The 23,431-nt window shown below is 62.6% G+C and overlaps 6 pseudogenes; all 6 read left to right on the top strand.

Moving 5' to 3' along the window:
* Positions 1 to 414: 414 nt before the first annotated feature.
* On the top strand, positions 415 to 533 carry LOC142874654 (uncharacterized; annotated as a pseudogene).
* Positions 534 to 4,383: 3,850 nt separating this feature from the next.
* LOC142874956 (uncharacterized) lies at positions 4,384 to 4,502 on the top strand (annotated as a pseudogene).
* Positions 4,503 to 8,350: 3,848 nt separating this feature from the next.
* LOC142874939 (uncharacterized) lies at positions 8,351 to 8,469 on the top strand (annotated as a pseudogene).
* Positions 8,470 to 12,318: 3,849 nt separating this feature from the next.
* On the top strand, positions 12,319 to 12,437 carry LOC142874923 (uncharacterized; annotated as a pseudogene).
* A 3,828-nt stretch (positions 12,438 to 16,265) lies between these two features.
* Positions 16,266 to 16,384, top strand: LOC142874911 (uncharacterized; annotated as a pseudogene).
* A 3,839-nt stretch (positions 16,385 to 20,223) lies between these two features.
* On the top strand, positions 20,224 to 20,342 carry LOC142874791 (uncharacterized; annotated as a pseudogene).
* Positions 20,343 to 23,431: the final 3,089 nt, after the last annotated feature.

Raw genomic sequence — 23,431 nt, 5'->3', positions numbered from 1 at the left:
AGGGCCGCCCCTGGCTGGGGTCAAAGGGCGAGCGCCCCGCCCCTCCCGCCCGTGAGCAGTCAGCGGCCCCGGCGCGCTGGGGGTGGGGGGCGGGGAGGTGAAGGAGGCCAGGCGAGGAGAGGAGGGGGGCTGGAAGGGCTCCACCTTGGCGGGTCCAGCCGTGGAGGCGCATCTTGTGTGAGTGTGAGTGAGTGAGTGCGTGTGAGTGTGAGTGTGTGTGTATACAGAGACAGCCCCCAAACCCGGCCCGCCGCTCCCTGCCCGCCCCGCCCGTCACCCCCGTCCCTCGGAGCCCGCGGGACCCGGCCGGCGAACTCAACAGGCCCGACCCGGCGCGGGGCCTGGGGCGGGAGGAGGCGGCGGGGAAGCGCAGAGAGGCTCGGCTTCTTGAGCGGGGCAGGGGCGCCCTCCGCCGTCCACGGCCACACCACCCCGAACGCGCCCGATCCCGTCGGGTCTCGGAAGCTAAGCAGGGTCGGGCCTGGTTAGAACTTGGATGGGAGACCGCCCGGGAATACCGGGTGCCGTAGGCTTCTTCTTTTTTTTTTTGCCTCTGGTTCTGTCGCGTTTCTGGGAGTGCGGGGGCGGCCCGGGGTGGGGGTGACCCCCACCCTCAGCGCCCGCCGCGGTGCCTGGCGCCCCAGCCCGCACCGTGGGGCCTCCTCTTGTCCCGAGCCGTGACACCGCCGCCACGCGGCAGCATGCGTGGCTTCTGGACTGTCAGGTCTCAGACCAAAGGTCTGCTCTGTGGGAGCCGACACGCTGGAGGAAACCTTGAGAGTCTGAGAGGGGAGGGAGTTCCAGAAGAAGGCCAGGATGTCATTTTGAGGGAGTATGTGACCAGAACTCCTCCCGTTGCTTTTGGGGTTCTATGGGCTACACGTAGGAATCTTTGGTGGTGGCACCTGATGTTCGGGGATCCGGAGTCACACCCAGACCTGCTCCACAGGCCTCCTTTTACTTTTCTCTTCGGATTCATTTTTTTTTTTTTTTTTTTTGAGACAGAGTCTCGGTTTGTTGCCCAGGCTAGAGTGAGTGCCGTGGCGTCAGCCTAGCTCACAGCAACTTCAAACTCCTGGGCTCGAGTGATCCTTCTGCCTCAGCCTCCCGGGTAGCTGGGACTGCAGGCATGCGCCACCATGCCCCGCTAATTTTTTATATATATATCAGTTGGCCAATTAATTTCTTTCTATTTATAGTAGAGACGGGGTCTCGCTCTTGCTCAGGCTGGTTTTGAACTCCTGACCTTGAGCAATCCGCCCGCCTCGGCCTCCCAAGAGCTAGGATTACAGGCGTGAGCCACAGCGCCCGGCCGGATTCATTATTTTTAAAAAGTGTCTCTTATCTCTATTATTGCATTTTCTTTTCTCTCTCTTTTCAAGCAGATGATGGGAGTCCAAGTATTAAGGTGACATGTGTTGCCCGTGCCCCCCTCCCCCCCCCCCGTGTTCTTATTCATTTACCCCTCATGTTGTTCCAGCATATTGTGGGGGCACCAATGTTAAGGACGGGTGCGTTGCCCTCTCCCAGCCTCCCCCCTCGGGTCAGAGCTTCAAGTGCGCCCATCCCCCAGTCGGTGCGTACCCACCCCATTCCTAATGGATGTGTATGCCCATCCCCTCCCCCCACCCGCCCGACACCCACCCGAAGAAGGTGATTCCTCTGTGTCCACTTAGGTGTCCATGGGTTCGTACCCATTTGCTGGTGAGCGCGAGCACGTGGTGCTCGTGTGTCCATTCTTGGGATACTTGGCTTACTGGAACGGGTTCCAGCTCTGGCCAGGAGAACCACGAGAGGTGCCCCCTCACCGCTGCTCCTCATAGCCGAATAGCACTCCGTGGTGTCCACGCGCCACATTTTATTTACCCACTCGTGGGTCGATGGGCACTCGGGTGGCTTCCAGGTCTTTGCGATTGTGACTTGTGCCCTGACACTAACCCTAACCCTTACCCAGCCCGTCTCCTCCACGGCCCCTGCCTGACTGACTCCTTCCCGCCCGGCCTATCACCTGTCACCGTCCTCTGCCCCTGCCTGACACGCTCCTCCCCGCCCGGGCCGTCACCGTCCTCGGCCCCTGCCTGACGGGGCTCCTCCGTGGCCTGGGCCTTCCAAGGGCTTGGTGTGGACGCTGGTTCCAGGACGCCCTCCCAGGAACCCGGTAGCAGGGCGGCCGCAGCGTCTCGCGCAACCCAACCGTCCGCCGGCTGGCCGCCGTCGCTAAGTGGCCTGCGGGGGACGTGCTCCCGCTGTGCCGTGGGGGCCCAGCCTGGTGTCTTCTCTGAGGCCCCGCGGCTGCCGCTCCCCGCAAGGGGATAGCCGCGGAGGTGGGGACCGCCTCCTCATGGGGACGTACACCCAGCTCTCCACGTCGGATTCCGGATTCCGGGGCTCTCTGTCCTGCCAGAAGGCCCAGCCGGCCTGCGGGTCCTCAGAGTGGCAAAAACATCCGAAAACTGAGATTGAGGGTCCGGTGGGTGTCTGCACTTTTGTGCTGGGCACCCCAGGGAGGCCCGGGGGCTGGCTGGACAACGCGGTCTGCTGGGCTGGGGGGGGGTTTGGAGGAGCAACTGATGCCCTTTGCACTTTGGGTAGCAAGTGTCTGAGGTGTCTCTGGGCCCTGTGCCATGTGGGGGCGGGGGCGGGGGCGGGGTGGGAGGAGGAGGAGGAGAAGGAGGAGGAGGAGGAGGAGGAGGAGGAGGTGGGAAGGGCCCGGGCCTGCAGTCGTGTTCCCCGGGGTGGCACAGCATGTGGCTTCTTCCACAGGCTGCTTGGCCTGGGCTCCCTGCACCTGGGCCTTTGGAGGACTGGCCCTGTGCTTGCCAACACTTCCTGCAGGGACCCAGAGCTGGGAGGTTGCATCTCTCAGCCCTGGGTCGGGCAGAGCCCCAGCGGGCCATGCCCACAACCTCTCTCAGCAGGGGTCCCCCAGAAGGCTCCTTTGGGACCAGGATTCTCTTGCGGGTGACTCTTTAAGGTCTGGCCCCTGGATGGAGGGGCACCAGGAGTAGAGGAGCAGGAAGGGGAAGGGGGTGGCCATGCGAGGGGACACTTTCAGGCCAAGTCCCAGCTTCAGTCTGATCCTCCTGGGAACCCCGGGGTGGACATCACACCTCCTGGTTGCCCCGCTCTGAGACAAGGAGCCGGGCTTCGCATTCCCACAGCAGCCAGTCGTGGGCTGAGGACACCTGGGGCGTTGGGAACTCCCTGGCTTCTCCTTGGTTTAACATCTGGAGCTGCTTGTGAATTGTGCCGCCACACACACCCGAGTGCAGGTGTCTTCTGCACAGACTGCGGGCCTCCCTCTTCTGAATGCCGCTAGCTCGCGACCCACCCACGGGTGAACCTGGTCAGGGTACTTTCTCTCAGGGGCAGACTCTGATCCGGGCGGGCTACCGGTGTCTCTGTTTGCTCCTTTCTTTCTTCCACTTCGGGAAAGGCTTCCTTACTGGGTGTGGAAATCTCCTATGCCTTTCCTCGCCTATTCTGTCAGCTCTAAAATTCTCTTTCGGTTGCCACCCTCACAGATGGATTAGGAAACTCTTTGCGGTGCACTCATTAGTGAAATGACCTCAATGACGCTGGAATCCAATATCTAATCGCCAATTTTTAGCGAGTCCACACGCCAGGGTGGTCGGGGTCCAATGCAGCCCCGGCCAGGCCCAGGCCCCTTGGACTGGGCCACAGGAGGACACAGAGGAGGGTCCCGGTCCCCACGGTAGGTAGAGGTGCGGGCAGTTCTCCAAGGGCTTGGGTGTTTTCCAGAGGGAGGAGATGGAGGGGACTGATTTCTTCAGCGCCCCACAAACCACGCCACCCCACCCCACCCATGGGACACATCCCGAGAGAGAGAGAGAGACGCCCCATACACTGGCTCCCCTCCCCCGTGCGCTGTGCCCCAGCCCTGGCCCGGGGGAATAGGCGGCCGCCGGGCCACAGGGTGGGGGGCGCAGCTGAAAGGGGTTGTGGGGGAGGGCCGCCCCTGGCTGGGGTCAAAGGGCGAGCGCCCCGCCCCTCCCGCCCGTGCGCAGTCAGCGGCCCCGGCGCGCTGGGGGTGGGGGGCGGGGAGGTGAAGGAGGCCAGGCGAGGAGAGGAGGGGGGCTGGAAGGGCTCCACCTTGGCGGGTCCAGCCGTGGAGGCGCATCTTGTGTGAGTGTGAGTGAGTGAGTGCGTGTGAGTGTGAGTGTGTGTGTATACAGAGACAGCCCCCAACCCCGGCCCGCCGCTCCCTGCCCGCCCCGCCCGTCACCCCCGTCCCTTGGAGCCCGCGGGACCCGGCCGGCGAACTCAACAGGCCCGACCCGGCGCGGGGCCTGGGGCGGGAGGAGGCGGCGGGGAAGCGCAGAGAGGCTCGGCTTCTTGAGCGGGGCAGGGGCGCCCTCCGCCGTCCACGGCCACACCACCCCGAACGCGCCCGATCCCGTCTGGTCTCGGAAGCTAAGCAGGGTCGGGCCTGGTTAGAACTTGGATGGGAGACCGCCCGGGAATACCGGGTGCCGTAGGCTTCTTCTTTTTTTTTTTGCCTCTGGTTCTGTCGCGTTTCTGGGAGTGCGGGGGCGGCCCGGGGTGGGGGTGACCCCCACCCTCAGCGCCCGCCGCGGTGCCTGGCGCCCCAGCCCGCACCGTGGGGCCTCCTCTTGTCCCGAGCCGTGACACCGCCGCCACGCGGCAGCATGCGTGGCTTCTGGACTGTCAGGTCTCAGACCAAAGGTCTGCTCTGTGGGAGCCGACACGCTGGAGGAAACCTTGAGAGTCTGAGAGGGGAGGGAGTTCCAGAAGAAGGCCAGGATGTCATTTTGAGGGAGTATGTGACCAGAACTCCTCCCGTTGCTTTTGGGGTTCTATGGGCTACACGTAGGAATCTTTGGTGGTGGCACCTGATGTTCGGGGATCCGGAGTCACACCCAGACCTGCTCCACAGGCCTCCTTTTACTTTTCTCTTCGGATTCATTTTTTTTTTTTTTTTTTTTGAGACAGAGTCTCGGTTTGTTGCCCAGGCTAGAGTGAGTGCCGTGGCGTCAGCCTAGCTCACAGCAACTTCAAACTCCTGGGCTCGAGTGATCCTTCTGCCTCAGCCTCCCGGGTAGCTGGGACTGCAGGCATGCGCCACCATGCCCCGCTAATTTTTTATATATATATCAGTTGGCCAATTAATTTCTTTCTATTTATAGTAGAGACGGGGTCTCGCTCTTGCTCAGGCTGGTTTTGAACTCCTGACCTTGAGCAATCCGCCCGCCTCGGCCTCCCAAGAGCTAGGATTACAGGCGTGAGCCACAGCGCCCGGCCGGATTCATTATTTTTAAAAAGTGTCTCTTATCTCTATTATTGCATTTTCTTTTCTCTCTCTTTTCAAGCAGATGATGGGAGTCCAAGTATTAAGGTGACATGTGTTGCCCGTGCCCCCCTCCCCCCCCCGTGTTCTTATTCATTTACCCCTCATGTTGTTCCAGCATATTGTGGGGGCACCAATGTTAAGGACGGGTGCGTTGCCCTCTCCCAGCCTCCCCCCTCGGGTCAGAGCTTCAAGTGCGCCCATCCCCCAGTCGGTGCGTACCCACCCCATTCCTAATGGATGTGTATGCCCATCCCCTCCCCCCACCCGCCCGACACCCACCCGAAGAAGGTGATTCCTCTGTGTCCACTTAGGTGTCCATGGGTTCGTACCCATTTGCTGGTGAGCGCGAGCACGTGGTGCTCGTGTGTCCATTCTTGGGATACTTGGCTTACTGGAACGGGTTCCAGCTCTGGCCAGGAGAACCACGAGAGGTGCCCCCTCACCGCTGCTCCTCATAGCCGAATAGCACTCCGTGGTGTCCACGCGCCACATTTTATTTACCCACTCGTGGGTCGATGGGCACTCGGGTGGCTTCCAGGTCTTTGCGATTGTGACTTGTGCCCTGACACTAACCCTAACCCTTACCCAGCCCGTCTCCTCCACGGCCCCTGCCTGACTGACTCCTTCCCGCCCGGCCTATCACCTGTCACCGTCCTCTGCCCCTGCCTGACACGCTCCTCCCCGCCCGGGCCGTCACCGTCCTCGGCCCCTGCCTGACGGGGCTCCTCCGTGGCCTGGGCCTTCCAAGGGCTTGGTGTGGACGCTGGTTCCAGGACGCCCTCCCAGGAACCCGGTAGCAGGGCGGCCGCAGCGTCTCGCGCAACCCAACCGTCCGCCGGCTGGCCGCCGTCGCTAAGTGGCCTGCGGGGGACGTGCTCCCGCTGTGCCGTGGGGGCCCAGCCTGGTGTCTTCTCTGAGGCCCCGCGGCTGCCGCTCCCCGCAAGGGGATAGCCGCGGAGGTGGGGACCGCCTCCTCATGGGGACGTACACCCAGCTCTCCACGTCGGATTCCGGATTCCGGGGCTCTCTGTCCTGCCAGAAGGCCCAGCCGGCCTGCGGGTCCTCAGAGTGGCAAAAACATCCGAAAACTGAGATTGAGGGTCCGGTGGGTGTCTGCACTTTTGTGCTGGGCACCCCAGGGAGGCCCGGGGGCTGGCTGGACAACGCGGTCTGCTGGGCTGGGGGGGGGTTTGGAGGAGCAACTGATGCCCTTTGCACTTTGGGTAGCAAGTGTCTGAGGTGTCTCTGGGCCCTGTGCCATGTGGGGGCGGGGGCGGGGGCGGGGTGGGAGGAGGAGGAGGAGAAGGAGGAGGAGGAGGAGGAGGAGGAGGAGGTGGGAAGGGCCCGGGCCTGCAGTCGTGTTCCCCGGGGTGGCACAGCATGTGGCTTCTTCCACAGGCTGCTTGGCCTGGGCTCCCTGCACCTGGGCCTTTGGAGGACTGGCCCTGTGCTTGCCAACACTTCCTGCAGGGACCCAGAGCTGGGAGGTTGCATCTCTCAGCCCTGGGTCGGGCAGAGCCCCAGCGGGCCATGCCCACAACCTCTCTCAGCAGGGGTCCCCCAGAAGGCTCCTTTGGGACCAGGATTCTCTTGCGGGTGACTCTTTAAGGTCTGGCCCCTGGATGGAGGGGCACCAGGAGTAGAGGAGCAGGAAGGGGAAGGGGGTGGCCATGCGAGGGGACACTTTCAGGCCAAGTCCCAGCTTCAGTCTGATCCTCCTGGGAACCCCGGGGTGGACATCACACCTCCTGGTTGCCCCGCTCTGAGACAAGGAGCCGGGCTTCGCATTCCCACAGCAGCCAGTCGTGGGCTGAGGACACCTGGGGCGTTGGGAACTCCCTGGCTTCTCCTTGGTTTAACATCTGGAGCTGCTTGTGAATTGTGCCGCCACACACACCCGAGTGCAGGTGTCTTCTGCACAGACTGCGGGCCTCGCTCTTCTGAATGCCGCTAGCTCGCGACCCACCCACGGGTGAACCTGGTCAGGGTACTTTCTCTCAGGGGCAGACTCTGATCCGGGCGGGCTACCGGTGTCTCTGTTTGCTCCTTTCTTTCTTCCACTTCGGGAAAGGCTTCCTTACTGGGTGTGGAAATCTCCTATGCCTTTCCTCGCCTATTCTGTCAGCTCTAAAATTCTCTTTCGGTTGCCACCCTCACAGATGGATTAGGAAACTCTTTGCGGTGCACTCATTAGTGAAATGACCTCAATGACGCTGGAATCCAATATCTAATCGCCAATTTTTAGCGAGTCCACACGCCAGGGTGGTCGGGGTCCAATGCAGCCCCGGCCAGGCCCAGGCCCCTTGGACTGGGCCACAGGAGGACACAGAGGAGGGTCCCGGTCCCCACGGTAGGTAGAGGTGCGGGCAGTTCTCCAAGGGCTTGGGTGTTTTCCAGAGGGAGGAGATGGAGGGGACTGATTTCTTCAGCGCCCCACAAACCACGCCACCCCACCCCACCCATGGGACACATCCCGAGAGAGAGAGAGAGACGCCCCATACACTGGCTCCCCTCCCCCGTGCGCTGTGCCCCAGCCCTGGCCCGGGGGAATAGGCGGCCGCCGGGCCACAGGGTGGGGGGCGCAGCTGAAAGGGGTTGTGGGGGAGGGCCGCCCCTGGCTGGGGTCAAAGGGCGAGCGCCCCGCCCCTCCCGCCCGTGCGCAGTCAGCGGCCCCGGCGCGCTGGGGGTGGGGGGCGGGGAGGTGAAGGAGGCCAGGCGAGGAGAGGAGGGGGGCTGGAAGGGCTCCACCTTGGCGGGTCCAGCCGTGGAGGCGCATCTTGTGTGAGTGTGAGTGAGTGAGTGCGTGTGAGTGTGAGTGTGTGTGTATACAGAGACAGCCCCCAACCCCGGCCCGCCGCTCCCTGCCCGCCCCGCCCGTCACCCCCGTCCCTTGGAGCCCGCGGGACCCGGCCGGCGAACTCAACAGGCCCGACCCGGCGCGGGGCCTGGGGCGGGAGGAGGCGGCGGGGAAGCGCAGAGAGGCTCGGCTTCTTGAGCGGGGCAGGGGCGCCCTCCGCCGTCCACGGCCACACCACCCCGAACGCGCCCGATCCCGTCTGGTCTCGGAAGCTAAGCAGGGTCGGGCCTGGTTAGAACTTGGATGGGAGACCGCCCGGGAATACCGGGTGCCGTAGGCTTCTTCTTTTTTTTTTTGCCTCTGGTTCTGTCGCGTTTCTGGGAGTGCGGGGGCGGCCCGGGGTGGGGGTGACCCCCACCCTCAGCGCCCGCCGCGGTGCCTGGCGCCCCAGCCCGCACCGTGGGGCCTCCTCTTGTCCCGAGCCGTGACACCGCCGCCACGCGGCAGCATGCGTGGCTTCTGGACTGTCAGGTCTCAGACCAAAGGTCTGCTCTGTGGGAGCCGACACGCTGGAGGAAACCTTGAGAGTCTGAGAGGGGAGGGAGTTCCAGAAGAAGGCCAGGATGTCATTTTGAGGGAGTATGTGACCAGAACTCCTCCCGTTGCTTTTGGGGTTCTATGGGCTACACGTAGGAATCTTTGGTGGTGGCACCTGATGTTCGGGGATCTGGAGTCACACCCAGACCTGCTCCACAGGCCTCCTTTTACTTTTCTCTTCGGATTCATTTTTTTTTTTTTTTTTTTTGAGACAGAGTCTCGGTTTGTTGCCCAGGCTAGAGTGAGTGCCGTGGCGTCAGCCTAGCTCACAGCAACTTCAAACTCCTGGGCTCGAGTGATCCTTCTGCCTCAGCCTCCCGGGTAGCTGGGACTGCAGGCATGCGCCACCATGCCCCGCTAATTTTTTATATATATATCAGTTGGCCAATTAATTTCTTTCTATTTATAGTAGAGACGGGGTCTCGCTCTTGCTCAGGCTGGTTTTGAACTCCTGACCTTGAGCAATCCGCCCGCCTCGGCCTCCCAAGAGCTAGGATTACAGGCGTGAGCCACAGCGCCCGGCCGGATTCATTATTTTTAAAAAGTGTCTCTTATCTCTATTATTGCATTTTCTTTTCTCTCTCTTTTCAAGCAGATGATGGGAGTCCAAGTATTAAGGTGACATGTGTTGCCCGTGCCCCCCTCCCCCCCCCCGTGTTCTTATTCATTTACCCCTCATGTTGTTCCAGCATATTGTGGGGGCACCAATGTTAAGGACGGGTGCGTTGCCCTCTCCCAGCCTCCCCCCTCGGGTCAGAGCTTCAAGTGCGCCCATCCCCCAGTCGGTGCGTACCCACCCCATTCCTAATGGATGTGTATGCCCATCCCCTCCCCCCACCCGCCCGACACCCACCCGAAGAAGGTGATTCCTCTGTGTCCACTTAGGTGTCCATGGGTTCGTACCCATTTGCTGGTGAGCGCGAGCACGTGGTGCTCGTGTGTCCATTCTTGGGATACTTGGCTTACTGGAACGGGTTCCAGCTCTGGCCAGGAGAACCACGAGAGGTGCCCCCTCACCGCTGCTCCTCATAGCCGAATAGCACTCCGTGGTGTCCACGCGCCACATTTTATTTACCCACTCGTGGGTCGATGGGCACTCGGGTGGCTTCCAGGTCTTTGCGATTGTGACTTGTGCCCTGACACTAACCCTAACCCTTACCCAGCCCGTCTCCTCCACGGCCCCTGCCTGACTGACTCCTTCCCGCCCGGCCTATCACCTGTCACCGTCCTCTGCCCCTGCCTGACACGCTCCTCCCCGCCCGGGCCGTCACCGTCCTCGGCCCCTGCCTGACGGGGCTCCTCCGTGGCCTGGGCCTTCCAAGGGCTTGGTGTGGACGCTGGTTCCAGGACGCCCTCCCAGGAACCCGGTAGCAGGGCGGCCGCAGCGTCTCGCGCAACCCAACCGTCCGCCGGCTGGCCGCCGTCGCTAAGTGGCCTGCGGGGGACGTGCTCCCGCTGTGCCGTGGGGGCCCAGCCTGGTGTCTTCTCTGAGGCCCCGCGGCTGCCGCTCCCCGCAAGGGGATAGCCGCGGAGGTGGGGACCGCCTCCTCATGGGGACGTACACCCAGCTCTCCACGTCGGATTCCGGATTCCGGGGCTCTCTGTCCTGCCAGAAGGCCCAGCCGGCCTGCGGGTCCTCAGAGTGGCAAAAACATCCGAAAACTGAGATTGAGGGTCCGGTGGGTGTCTGCACTTTTGTGCTGGGCACCCCAGGGAGGCCCGGGGGCTGGCTGGACAACGCGGTCTGCTGGGCTGGGGGGGGGTTTGGAGGAGCAACTGATGCCCTTTGCACTTTGGGTAGCAAGTGTCTGAGGTGTCTCTGGGCCCTGTGCCATGTGGGGGCGGGGGCGGGGGCGGGGTGGGAGGAGGAGGAGGAGAAGGAGGAGGAGGAGGAGGAGGAGGAGGAGGTGGGAAGGGCCCGGGCCTGCAGTCGTGTTCCCCGGGGTGGCACAGCATGTGGCTTCTTCCACAGGCTGCTTGGCCTGGGCTCCCTGCACCTGGGCCTTTGGAGGACTGGCCCTGTGCTTGCCAACACTTCCTGCAGGGACCCAGAGCTGGGAGGTTGCATCTCTCAGCCCTGGGTCGGGCAGAGCCCCAGCGGGCCATGCCCACAACCTCTCTCAGCAGGGGTCCCCCAGAAGGCTCCTTTGGGACCAGGATTCTCTTGCGGGTGACTCTTTAAGGTCTGGCCCCTGGATGGAGGGGCACCAGGAGTAGAGGAGCAGGAAGGGGAAGGGGGTGGCCATGCGAGGGGACACTTTCAGGCCAAGTCCCAGCTTCAGTCTGATCCTCCTGGGAACCCCGGGGTGGACATCACACCTCCTGGTTGCCCCGCTCTGAGACAAGGAGCCGGGCTTCGCATTCCCACAGCAGCCAGTCGTGGGCTGAGGACACCTGGGGCGTTGGGAACTCCCTGGCTTCTCCTTGGTTTAACATCTGGAGCTGCTTGTGAATTGTGCCGCCACACACACCCGAGTGCAGGTGTCTTCTGCACAGACTGCGGGCCTCCCTCTTCTGAATGCCGCTAGCTCGCGACCCACCCACGGGTGAACCTGGTCAGGGTACTTTCTCTCAGGGGCAGACTCTGATCCGGGCGGGCTACCGGTGTCTCTGTTTGCTCCTTTCTTTCTTCCACTTCGGGAAAGGCTTCCTTACTGGGTGTGGAAATCTCCTATGCCTTTCCTCGCCTATTCTGTCAGCTCTAAAATTCTCTTTCGGTTGCCACCCTCACAGATGGATTAGGAAACTCTTTGCGGTGCACTCATTAGTGAAATGACCTCAATGACGCTGGAATCCAATATCTAATCGCCAATTTTTAGCGAGTCCACACGCCAGGGTGGTCGGGGTCCAATGCAGCCCCGGCCAGGCCCAGGCCCCTTGGACTGGGCCACAGGAGGACACAGAGGAGGGTCCCGGTCCCCACGGTAGGTAGAGGTGCGGGCAGTTCTCCAAGGGCTTGGGTGTTTTCCAGAGGGAGGAGATGGAGGGGACTGATTTCTTCAGCGCCCCACAAACCACGCCACCCCACCCCACCCATGGGACACATCCCGAGAGAGAGAGAGAGACGCCCCATACACTGGCTCCCCTCCCCCGTGCGCTGTGCCCCAGCCCTGGCCCGGGGGAATAGGCGGCCGCCGGGCCACAGGGTGGGGGGCGCAGCTGAAAGGGGTTGTGGGGGAGGGCCGCCCCTGGCTGGGGTCAAAGGGCGAGCGCCCCGCCCCTCCCGCCCGTGCGCAGTCAGCGGCCCCGGCGCGCTGGGGGTGGGGGGCGGGGAGGTGAAGGAGGCCAGGCGAGGAGAGGAGGGGGGCTGGAAGGGCTCCACCTTGGCGGGTCCAGCCGTGGAGGCGCATCTTGTGTGAGTGTGAGTGAGTGAGTGCGTGTGAGTGTGAGTGTGTGTGTATACAGAGACAGCCCCCAACCCCGGCCCGCCGCTCCCTGCCCGCCCCGCCCGTCACCCCCGTCCCTTGGAGCCCGCGGGACCCGGCCGGCGAACTCAACAGGCCCGACCCGGCGCGGGGCCTGGGGCGGGAGGAGGCGGCGGGGAAGCGCAGAGAGGCTCGGCTTCTTGAGCGGGGCAGGGGCGCCCTCCGCCGTCCACGGCCACACCACCCCGAACGCGCCCGATCCCGTCTGGTCTCGGAAGCTAAGCAGGGTCGGGCCTGGTTAGAACTTGGATGGGAGACCGCCCGGGAATACCGGGTGCCGTAGGCTTCTTCTTTTTTTTTTTGCCTCTGGTTCTGTCGCGTTTCTGGGAGTGCGGGGGCGGCCCGGGGTGGGGGTGACCCCCACCCTCAGCGCCCGCCGCGGTGCCTGGCGCCCCAGCCCGCACCGTGGGGCCTCCTCTTGTCCCGAGCCGTGACACCGCCGCCACGCGGCAGCATGCGTGGCTTCTGGACTGTCAGGTCTCAGACCAAAGGTCTGCTCTGTGGGAGCCGACACGCTGGAGGAAACCTTGAGAGTCTGAGAGGGGAGGGAGTTCCAGAAGAAGGCCAGGATGTCATTTTGAGGGAGTATGTGACCAGAACTCCTCCCGTTGCTTTTGGGGTTCTATGGGCTACACGTAGGAATCTTTGGTGGTGGCACCTGATGTTCGGGGATCCGGAGTCACACCCAGACCTGCTCCACAGGCCTCCTTTTACTTTTCTCTTCGGATTCATTTTTTTTTTTTTTTTTTTTGAGACAGAGTCTCGGTTTGTTGCCCAGGCTAGAGTGAGTGCCGTGGCGTCAGCCTAGCTCACAGCAACTTCAAACTCCTGGGCTCGAGTGATCCTTCTGCCTCAGCCTCCCGGGTAGCTGGGACTGCAGGCATGCGCCACCATGCCCCGCTAATTTTTTATATATATATCAGTTGGCCAATTAATTTCTTTCTATTTATAGTAGAGACGGGGTCTCGCTCTTGCTCAGGCTGGTTTTGAACTCCTGACCTTGAGCAATCCGCCCGCCTCGGCCTCCCAAGAGCTAGGATTACAGGCGTGAGCCACAGCGCCCGGCCGGATTCATTATTTTTAAAAAGTGTCTCTTATCTCTATTATTGCATTTTCTTTTCTCTCTCTTTTCAAGCAGATGATGGGAGTCCAAGTATTAAGGTGACATGTGTTGCCCGTGCCCCCCTCCCCCCCCGTGTTCTTATTCATTTACCCCTCATGTTGTTCCAGCATATTGTGGGGGCACCAATGTTAAGGACGGGTGCGTTGCCCTCTCCCAGCCTCCCCCCTCGGGTCAGAGCTTCAAGTGCGCCCATCCCCCAGTCGGTGCGTACCCACCCCATTCCTAATGGATGTGTATGCCCATCCCCTCCCCCCACCCGCCCGACACCCACCCGAAGAAGGTGATTCCTCTGTGTCCACTTAGGTGTCCATGGGTTCGTACCCATTTGCTGGTGAGCGCGAGCACGTGGTGCTCGTGTGTCCATTCTTGGGATACTTGGCTTACTGGAACGGGTTCCAGCTCTGGCCAGGAGAACCACGAGAGGTGCCCCCTCACCGCTGCTCCTCATAGCCGAATAGCACTCCGTGGTGTCCACGCGCCACATTTTATTTACCCACTCGTGGGTCGATGGGCACTCGGGTGGCTTCCAGGTCTTTGCGATTGTGACTTGTGCCCTGACACTAACCCTAACCCTTACCCAGCCCGTCTCCTCCACGGCCCCTGCCTGACTGACTCCTTCCCGCCCGGCCTATCACCTGTCACCGTCCTCTGCCCCTGCCTGACACGCTCCTCCCCGCCCGGGCCGTCACCGTCCTCGGCCCCTGCCTGACGGGGCTCCTCCGTGGCCTGGGCCTTCCAAGGGCTTGGTGTGGACGCTGGTTCCAGGACGCCCTCCCAGGAACCCGGTAGCAGGGCGGCCGCAGCGTCTCGCGCAACCCAACCGTCCGCCGGCTGGCCGCCGTCGCTAAGTGGCCTGCGGGGGACGTGCTCCCGCTGTGCCGTGGGGGCCCAGCCTGGTGTCTTCTCTGAGGCCCCGCGGCTGCCGCTCCCCGCAAGGGGATAGCCGCGGAGGTGGGGACCGCCTCCTCATGGGGACGTACACCCAGCTCTCCACGTCGGATTCCGGGGCTCTCTGTCCTGCCAGAAGGCCCAGCCGGCCTGCGGGTCCTCAGAGTGGCAAAAACATCCGAAAACTGAGATTGAGGGTCCGGTGGGTGTCTGCACTTTTGTGCTGGGCACCCCAGGGAGGCCCGTGGGCTGGCTGGACAACGCGGTCTGCTGGGCTGGGGGGGGGTTTGGAGGAGCAACTGATGCCCTTTGCACTTTGGGTAGCAAGTGTCTGAGGTGTCTCTGGGCCCTGTGCCATGTGGGGGCGGGGGCGGGGGCGGGGTGGGAGGAGGAGGAGGAGGAGGAGGAGGAGGAGGAGGTGGGAAGGGCCCGGGCCTGCAGTCGTGTTCCCCGGGGTGGCACAGCATGTGGCTTCTTCCACAGGCTGCTTGGCCTGGGCTCCCTGCACCTGGGCCTTTGGAGGACTGGCCCTGTGCTTGCCAACACTTCCTGCAGGGACCCAGAGCTGGGAGGTTGCATCTCTCAGCCCTGGGTCGGGCAGAGCCCCAGCGGGCCATGCCCACAACCTCTCTCAGCAGGGGTCCCCCAGAAGGCTCCTTTGGGACCAGGATTCTCTTGCGGGTGACTCTTTAAGGTCTGGCCCCTGGATGGAGGGGCACCAGGAGTAGAGGAGCAGGAAGGGGAAGGGGGTGGCCATGCGAGGGGACACTTTCAGGCCAAGTCCCAGCTTCAGTCTGATCCTCCTGGGAACCCCGGGGTGGACATCACACCTCCTGGTTGCCCCGCTCTGAGACAAGGAGCCGGGCTTCGCATTCCCACAGCAGCCAGTCGTGGGCTGAGGACACCTGGGGCGTTGGGAACTCCCTGGCTTCTCCTTGGTTTAACATCTGGAGCTGCTTGTGAATTGTGCCGCCACACACACCCGAGTGCAGGTGTCTTCTGCACAGACTGCGGGCCTCCCTCTTCTGAATGCCGCTAGCTCGCGACCCACCCACGGGTGAACCTGGTCAGGGTACTTTCTCTCAGGGGCAGACTCTGATCCGGGCGGGCTACCGGTGTCTCTGTTTGCTCCTTTCTTTCTTCCACTTCGGGAAAGGCTTCCTTACTGGGTGTGGAAATCTCCTATGCCTTTCCTCGCCTATTCTGTCAGCTCTAAAATTCTCTTTCGGTTGCCACCCTCACAGATGGATTAGGAAACTCTTTGCGGTGCACTCATTAGTGAAATGACCTCAATGACGCTGGAATCCAATATCTAATCGCCAATTTTTAGCGAGTCCACACGCCAGGGTGGTCGGGGTCCAATGCAGCCCCGGCCAGGCCCAGGCCCCTTGGACTGGGCCACAGGAGGACACAGAGGAGGGTCCCGGTCCCCACGGTAGGTAGAGGTGCGGGCAGTTCTCCAAGGGCTTGGGTGTTTTCCAGAGGGAGGAGATGGAGGGGACTGATTTCTTCAGCGCCCCACAAACCACGCCACCCCACCCCACCCATGGGACACATCCCGAGAGAGAGAGAGAGACGCCCCATACACTGGCTCCCCTCCCCCGTGCGCTGTGCCCCAGCCCTGGCCCGGGGGAATAGGCGGCCGCCGGGCCACAGGGTGGGGGGCGCAGCTGAAAGGGGTTGTGGGGGAGGGCCGCCCCTGGCTGGGGTCAAAGGGCGAGCGCCCCGCCCCTCCCGCCCGTGCGCAGTCAGCGGCCCCGGCGCGCTGGGGGTGGGGGGCGGGGAGGTGAAGGAGGCCAGGCGAGGAGAGGAGGGGGGCTGGAAGGGCTCCACCTTGGCGGGTCCAGCCGTGGAGGCGCATCTTGTGTGAGTGTGAGTGAGTGAGTGCGTGTGAGTGTGAGTGTGTGTGTATACAGAGACAGCCCCCAACCCCGGCCCGCCGCTCCCTGCCCGCCCCGCCCGTCACCCCCGTCCCTCGGAGCCCGCGGGACCCGGCCGGCGAACTCAACAGGCCCGACCCGGCGCGGGGCCTGGGGCGGGAGGAGGCGGCGGGGAAGCGCAGAGAGGCTCGGCTTCTTGAGCGGGGCAGGGGCGCCCTCCGCCGTCCACGGCCACACCACCCCGAACGCGCCCGATCCCGTCTGGTCTCGGAAGCTAAGCAGGGTCGGGCCTGGTTAGAACTTGGATGGGAGACCGCCCGGGAATACCGGGTGCCGTAGGCTTCTTCTTTTTTTTTTTGCCTCTGGTTCTGTCGCGTTTCTGGGAGTGCGGGGGCGGCCCGGGGTGGGGGTGACCCCCACCCTCAGCGCCCGCCGCGGTGCCTGGCGCCCCAGCCCGCACCGTGGGGCCTCCTCTTGTCCCGAGCCGTGACACCGCCGCCACGCGGCAGCATGCGTGGCTTCTGGACTGTCAGGTCTCAGACCAAAGGTCTGCTCTGTGAGAGCCGACACGCTGGAGGAAACCTTGAGAGTCTGAGAGGGGAGGGAGTTCCAGAAGAAGGCCAGGATGTCATTTTGAGGGAGTATGTGACCAGAACTCCTCCCGTTGCTTTTGGGGTTCTATGGGCTACACGTAGGAATCTTTGGTGGTGGCACCTGATGTTCGGGGATCCGGAGTCACACCCAGACCTGCTCCACAGGCCTCCTTTTACTTTTCTCTTCGGATTCATTTTTTTTTTTTTTTTTTGAGACAGAGTCTCGGTTTGTTGCCCAGGCTAGAGTGAGTGCCGTGGCGTCAGCCTAGCTCACAGCAACTTCAAACTCCTGGGCTCGAGTGATCCTTCTGCCTCAGCCTCCCGGGTAGCTGGGACTGCAGGCATGCGCCACCATGCCCCGCTAATTTTTTATATATATATCAGTTGGCCAATTAATTTCTTTCTATTTATAGTAGAGACGGGGTCTCGCTCTTGCTCAGGCTGGTTTTGAACTCCTGACCTTGAGCAATCCGCCCGCCTCGGCCTCCCAAGAGCTAGGATTACAGGCGTGAGCCACAGCGCCCGGCCGGATTCATTATTTTTAAAAAGTGTCTCTTATCTCTATTATTGCATTTTCTTTTCTCTCTCTTTTCAAGCAGATGATGGGAGTCCAAGTATTAAGGTGACATGTGTTGCCCGTGCCCCCCTCCCCCCCCCGTGTTCTTATTCATTTACCCCTCATGTTGTTCCAGCATATTGTGGGGGCACCAATGTTAAGGACGGGTGCGTTGCCCTCTCCCAGCCTCCCCCCTCGGGTCAGAGCTTCAAGTGCGCCCATCCCCCAGTCGGTGCGTACCCACCCCATTCCTAATGGATGTGTATGCCCATCCCCTCCCCCCACCCGCCCGACACCCACCCGAAGAAGGTGATTCCTCTGTGTCCACTTAGGTGTCCATGGGTTCGTACCCATTTGCTGGTGAGCGCGAGCACGTGGTGCTCGTGTGTCCATTCTTGGGATACTTGGCTTACTGGAACGGGTTCCAGCTCTGGCCAGGAGAACCACGAGAGGTGCCCCCTCACCGCTGCTCCTCATAGCCGAATAGCACTCCGTGGTGTCCACGCGCCACATTTTATTTACCCACTCGTGGGTCGATGGGCACTCGGGTGGCTTCCAGGTCTTTGCGATTGTGACTTGTGCCCTGACACTAACCCTAACCCTTACCCAGCCCGTCTCCTCCACGGCCCCTGCCTGACTGACTCCTTCCCGCCCGGCCTATCACCTGTCACCGTCCTCTGCCCCTGCCTGACACGCTCCTCCCCGCCCGGGCCGTCACCGTCCTCGGCCCCTGCCTGACGGGGCTCCTCCGTGGCCTGGGCCTTCCAAGGGCTTGGTGTGGACGCTGGTTCCAGGACGCCCTCCCAGGAACCCGGTAGCAGGGCGGCCGCAGCGTCTCGCGCAACCCAACCGTCCGCCGGCTGGCCGCCGTCGCTAAGTGGCCTGCGGGGGACGTGCTCCCGCTGTGCCGTGGGGGCCCAGCCTGGTGTCTTCTCTGAGGCCCCGCGGCTGCCGCTCCCCGCAAGGGGATAGCCGCGGAGGTGGGGACCGCCTCCTCATGGGGACGTACACCCAGCTCTCCACGTCGGATTCCGGGGCTCTCTGTCCTGCCAGAAGGCCCAGCCGGCCTGCGGGTCCTCAGAGTGGCAAAAACATCCGAAAACTGAGATTGAGGGTCCGGTGGGTGTCTGCACTTTTGTGCTGGGCACCCCAGGGAGGCCCGGGGGCTGGCTGGACAACGCGGTCTGCTGGGCTGGGGGGGGGTTTGGAGGAGCAACTGATGCCCTTTGCACTTTGGGTAGCAAGTGTCTGAGGTGTCTCTGGGCCCTGTGCCATGTGGGGGCGGGGGCGGGGGCGGGGTGGGAGGAGGAGGAGGAGGAGGAGGAGGAGGAGGAGGTGGGAAGGGCCCGGGCCTGCAGTCGTGTTCCCCGGGGTGGCACAGCATGTGGCTTCTTCCACAGGCTGCTTGGCCTGGGCTCCCTGCACCTGGGCCTTTGGAGGACTGGCCCTGTGCTTGCCAACACTTCCTGCAGGGACCCAGAGCTGGGAGGTTGCATCTCTCAGCCCTGGGTCGGGCAGAGCCCCAGCGGGCCATGCCCACAACCTCTCTCAGCAGGGGTCCCCCAGAAGGCTCCTTTGGGACCAGGATTCTCTTGCGGGTGACTCTTTAAGGTCTGGCCCCTGGATGGAGGGGCACCAGGAGTAGAGGAGCAGGAAGGGGAAGGGGGTGGCCATGCGAGGGGACACTTTCAGGCCAAGTCCCAGCTTCAGTCTGATCCTCCTGGGAACCCCGGGGTGGACATCACACCTCCTGGTTGCCCCGCTCTGAGACAAGGAGCCGGGCTTCGCATTCCCACAGCAGCCAGTCGTGGGCTGAGGACACCTGGGGCGTTGGGAACTCCCTGGCTTCTCCTTGGTTTAACATCTGGAGCTGCTTGTGAATTGTGCCGCCACACACACCCGAGTGCAGGTGTCTTCTGCACAGACTGCGGGCCTCGCTCTTCTGAATGCCGCTAGCTCGCGACCCACCCACGGGTGAACCTGGTCAGGGTACTTTCTCTCAGGGGCAGACTCTGATCCGGGCGGGCTACCGGTGTCTCTGTTTGCTCCTTTCTTTCTTCCACTTCGGGAAAGGCTTCCTTACTGGGTGTGGAAATCTCCTATGCCTTTCCTCGCCTATTCTGTCAGCTCTAAAATTCTCTTTCGGTTGCCACCCTCACAGATGGATTAGGAAACTCTTTGCGGTGCACTCATTAGTGAAATGACCTCAATGACGCTGGAATCCAATATCTAATCGCCAATTTTTAGCGAGTCCACACGCCAGGGTGGTCGGGGTCCAATGCAGCCCCGGCCAGGCCCAGGCCCCTTGGACTGGGCCACAGGAGGACACAGAGGAGGGTCCCGGCCCCCACGGTAGGTAGAGGTGCGGGCAGTTCTCCAAGGGCTTGGGTGTTTTCCAGAGGGAGGAGATGGAGGGGACTGATTTCTTCAGCGCCCCACAAACCACGCCACCCCACCCCACCCATGGGACACATCCCGAGAGAGAGAGAGAGAGAGAGAGAGAGACGCCCCATACACTGGCTCCCCTCCCCCGTGCGCTGTGCCCCAGCCCTGGCCCGGGGGAATAGGCGGCCGCCGGGCCACAGGGTGGGGGGCGCAGCTGAAAGGGGTTGTGGGGGAGGGCCGCCCCTGGCTGGGGTCAAAGGGCGAGCGCCCCGCCCCTCCCGCCCGTGCGCAGTCAGCGGCCCCGGCGCGCTGGGGGTGGGGGGCGGGGAGGTGAAGGAGGCCAGGCGAGGAGAGGAGGGGGGCTGGAAGGGCTCCACCTTGGCGGGTCCAGCCGTGGAGGCGCATCTTGTGTGAGTGTGAGTGAGTGAGTGCGTGTGAGTGTGAGTGTGTGTGTATACAGAGACAGCCCCCAACCCCGGCCCGCCGCTCCCTGCCCGCCCCGCCCGTCACCCCCGTCCCTCGGAGCCCGCGGGACCCGGCCGGCGAACTCAACAGGCCCGACCCGGCGCGGGGCCTGGGGCGGGAGGAGGCGGCGGGGAAGCGCAGAGAGGCTCGGCTTCTTGAGCGGGGCAGGGGCGCCCTCCGCCGTCCACGGCCACACCACCCCGAACGCGCCCGATCCCGTCTGGTCTCGGAAGCTAAGCAGGCTCGGGCCTGGTTAGAACTTGGATGGGAGACCGCCCGGGAATACCGGGTGCCGTAGGCTTCTTCTTTTTTTTTTTGCCTCTGGTTCTGTCGCGTTTCTGGGAGTGCGGGGGCGGCCCGGGGTGGGGGTGACCCCCACCCTCAGCGCCCGCCGCGGTGCCTGGCGCCCCAGCCCGCACCGTGGGGCCTCCTCTTGTCCCGAGCCGTGACACCGCCGCCACGCGGCAGCATGCGTGGCTTCTGGACTGTCAGGTCTCAGACCAAAGGTCTGCTCTGTGGGAGCCGACACGCTGGAGGAAACCTTGAGAGTCTGAGAGGGGAGGGAGTTCCAGAAGAAGGCCAGGATGTCATTTTGAGGGAGTATGTGACCAGAACTCCTCCCGTTGCTTTTGGGGTTCTATGGGCTACACGTAGGAATCTTTGGTGGTGGCACCTGATGTTCGGGGATCCGGAGTCACACCCAGACCTGCTCCACAGGCCTCCTTTTACTTTTCTCTTCGGATTCATTTTTTTTTTTTTTTTTTTGAGACAGAGTCTCGGTTTGTTGCCCAGGCTAGAGTGAGTGCCGTGGCGTCAGCCTAGCTCACAGCAACTTCAAACTCCTGGGCTCGAGTGATCCTTCTGCCTCAGCCTCCCGGGTAGCTGGGACTGCAGGCATGCGCCACCATGCCCCGCTAATTTTTTATATATATATCAGTTGGCCAATTAATTTCTTTCTATTTATAGTAGAGACGGGGTCTCGCTCTTGCTCAGGCTGGTTTTGAACTCCTGACCTTGAGCAATCCGCCCGCCTCGGCCTCCCAAGAGCTAGGATTACAGGCGTGAGCCACAGCGCCCGGCCGGATTCATTATTTTTAAAAAGTGTCTCTTATCTCTATTATTGCATTTTCTTTTCTCTCTCTTTTCAAGCAGATGATGGGAGTCCAAGTATTAAGGTGACATGTGTTGCCCGTGCCCCCCTCCCCCCCCCCCGTGTTCTTATTCATTTACCCCTCATGTTGTTCCAGCATATTGTGGGGGCACCAATGTTAAGGACGGGTGCGTTGCCCTCTCCCAGCCTCCCCCCTCGGGTCAGAGCTTCAAGTGCGCCCATCCCCCAGTCGGTGCGTACCCACCCCATTCCTAATGGATGTGTATGCCCATCCCCTCCCCCCACCCGCCCGACACCCACCCGAAGAAGGTGATTCCTCTGTGTCCACTTAGGTGTCCATGGGTTCGTACCCATTTGCTGGTGAGCGCGAGCACGTGGTGCTCGTGTGTCCATTCTTGGGATACTTGGCTTACTGGAACGGGTTCCAGCTCTGGCCAGGAGAACCACGAGAGGTGCCCCCTCACCGCTGCTCCTCATAGCCGAATAGCACTCCGTGGTGTCCACGCGCCACATTTTATTTACCCACTCGTGGGTCGATGGGCACTCGGGTGGCTTCCAGGTCTTTGCGATTGTGACTTGTGCCCTGACACTAACCCTAACCCTTACCCAGCCCGTCTCCTCCACGGCCCCTGCCTGACTGACTCCTTCCCGCCCGGCCTATCACCTGTCACCGTCCTCTGCCCCTGCCTGACACGCTCCTCCCCGCCCGGGCCGTCACCGTCCTCGGCCCCTGCCTGACGGGGCTCCTCCGTGGCCTGGGCCTTCCAAGGGCTTGGTGTGGACGCTGGTTCCAGGACGCCCTCCCAGGAACCCGGTAGCAGGGCGGCCGCAGCGTCTCGCGCAACCCAACCGTCCGCCGGCTGGCCGCCGTCGCTAAGTGGCCTGCGGGGGACGTGCTCCCGCTGTGCCGTGGGGGCCCAGCCTGGTGTCTTCTCTGAGGCCCCGCGGCTGCCGCTCCCCGCAAGGGGATAGCCGCGGAGGTGGGGACCGCCTCCTCATGGGGACGTACACCCAGCTCTCCACGTCGGATTCCGGATTCCGGGGCTCTCTGTCCTGCCAGAAGGCCCAGCCGGCCTGCGGGTCCTCAGAGTGGCAAAAACATCCGAAAACTGAGATTGAGGGTCCGGTGGGTGTCTGCACTTTTGTGCTGGGCACCCCAGGGAGGCCCGGGGGCTGGCTGGACAACGCGGTCTGCTGGGCTGGGGGGGGGTTTGGAGGAGCAACTGATGCCCTTTGCACTTTGGGTAGCAAGTGTCTGAGGTGTCTCTGGGCCCTGTGCCATGTGGGGGCGGGGGCGGGGGCGGGGTGGGAGGAGGAGGAGGAGAAGGAGGAGGAGGAGGAGGAGGAGGAGGAGGTGGGAAGGGCCCGGGCCTGCAGTCGTGTTCCCCGGGGTGGCACAGCATGTGGCTTCTTCCACAGGCTGCTTGGCCTGGGCTCCCTGCACCTGGGCCTTTGGAGGACTGGCCCTGTGCTTGCCAACACTTCCTGCAGGGACCCAGAGCTGGGAGGTTGCATCTCTCAGCCCTGGGTCGGGCAGAGCCCCAGCGGGCCATGCCCACAACCTCTCTCAGCAGGGGTCCCCCAGAAGGCTCCTTTGGGACCAGGATTCTCTTGCGGGTGACTCTTTAAGGTCTGGCCCCTGGATGGAGGGGCACCAGGAGTAGAGGAGCAGGAAGGGGAAGGGGGTGGCCATGCGAGGGGACACTTTCAGGCCAAGTCCCAGCTTCAGTCTGATCCTCCTGGGAACCCCGGGGTGGACATCACACCTCCTGGTTGCCCCGCTCTGAGACAAGGAGCCGGGCTTCGCATTCCCACAGCAGCCAGTCGTGGGCTGAGGACACCTGGGGCGTTGGGAACTCCCTGGCTTCTCCTTGGTTTAACATCTGGAGCTGCTTGTGAATTGTGCCGCCACACACACCCGAGTGCAGGTGTCTTCTGCACAGACTGCGGGCCTCGCTCTTCTGAATGCCGCTAGCTCGCCACCCACCCACGGGTGAACCTGGTCAGGGTACTTTCTCTCAGGGGCAGACTCTGATCCGGGCGGGCTACCGGTGTCTCTGTTTGCTCCTTTCTTTCTTCCACTTCGGGAAAGGCTTCCTTACTGGGTGTGGAAATCTCCTATGCCTTTCCTCGCCTATTCTGTCAGCTCTAAAATTCTCTTTCGGTTGCCACCCTCACAGATGGATTAGGAAACTCTTTGCGGTGCACTCATTAGTGAAATGACCTCAATGACGCTGGAATCCAATATCTAATCGCCAATTTTTAGCGAGTCCACACGC

The sequence above is a fragment of the Microcebus murinus genome, chromosome 1 (genome assembly GCF_040939455.1).
Source record: "Microcebus murinus isolate Inina chromosome 1, M.murinus_Inina_mat1.0, whole genome shotgun sequence".
In the NCBI taxonomy this organism is placed as follows: Eukaryota; Metazoa; Chordata; class Mammalia; order Primates; family Cheirogaleidae; genus Microcebus; species Microcebus murinus.
This window is presented reverse-complemented; position numbering and strand designations above follow the sequence as displayed.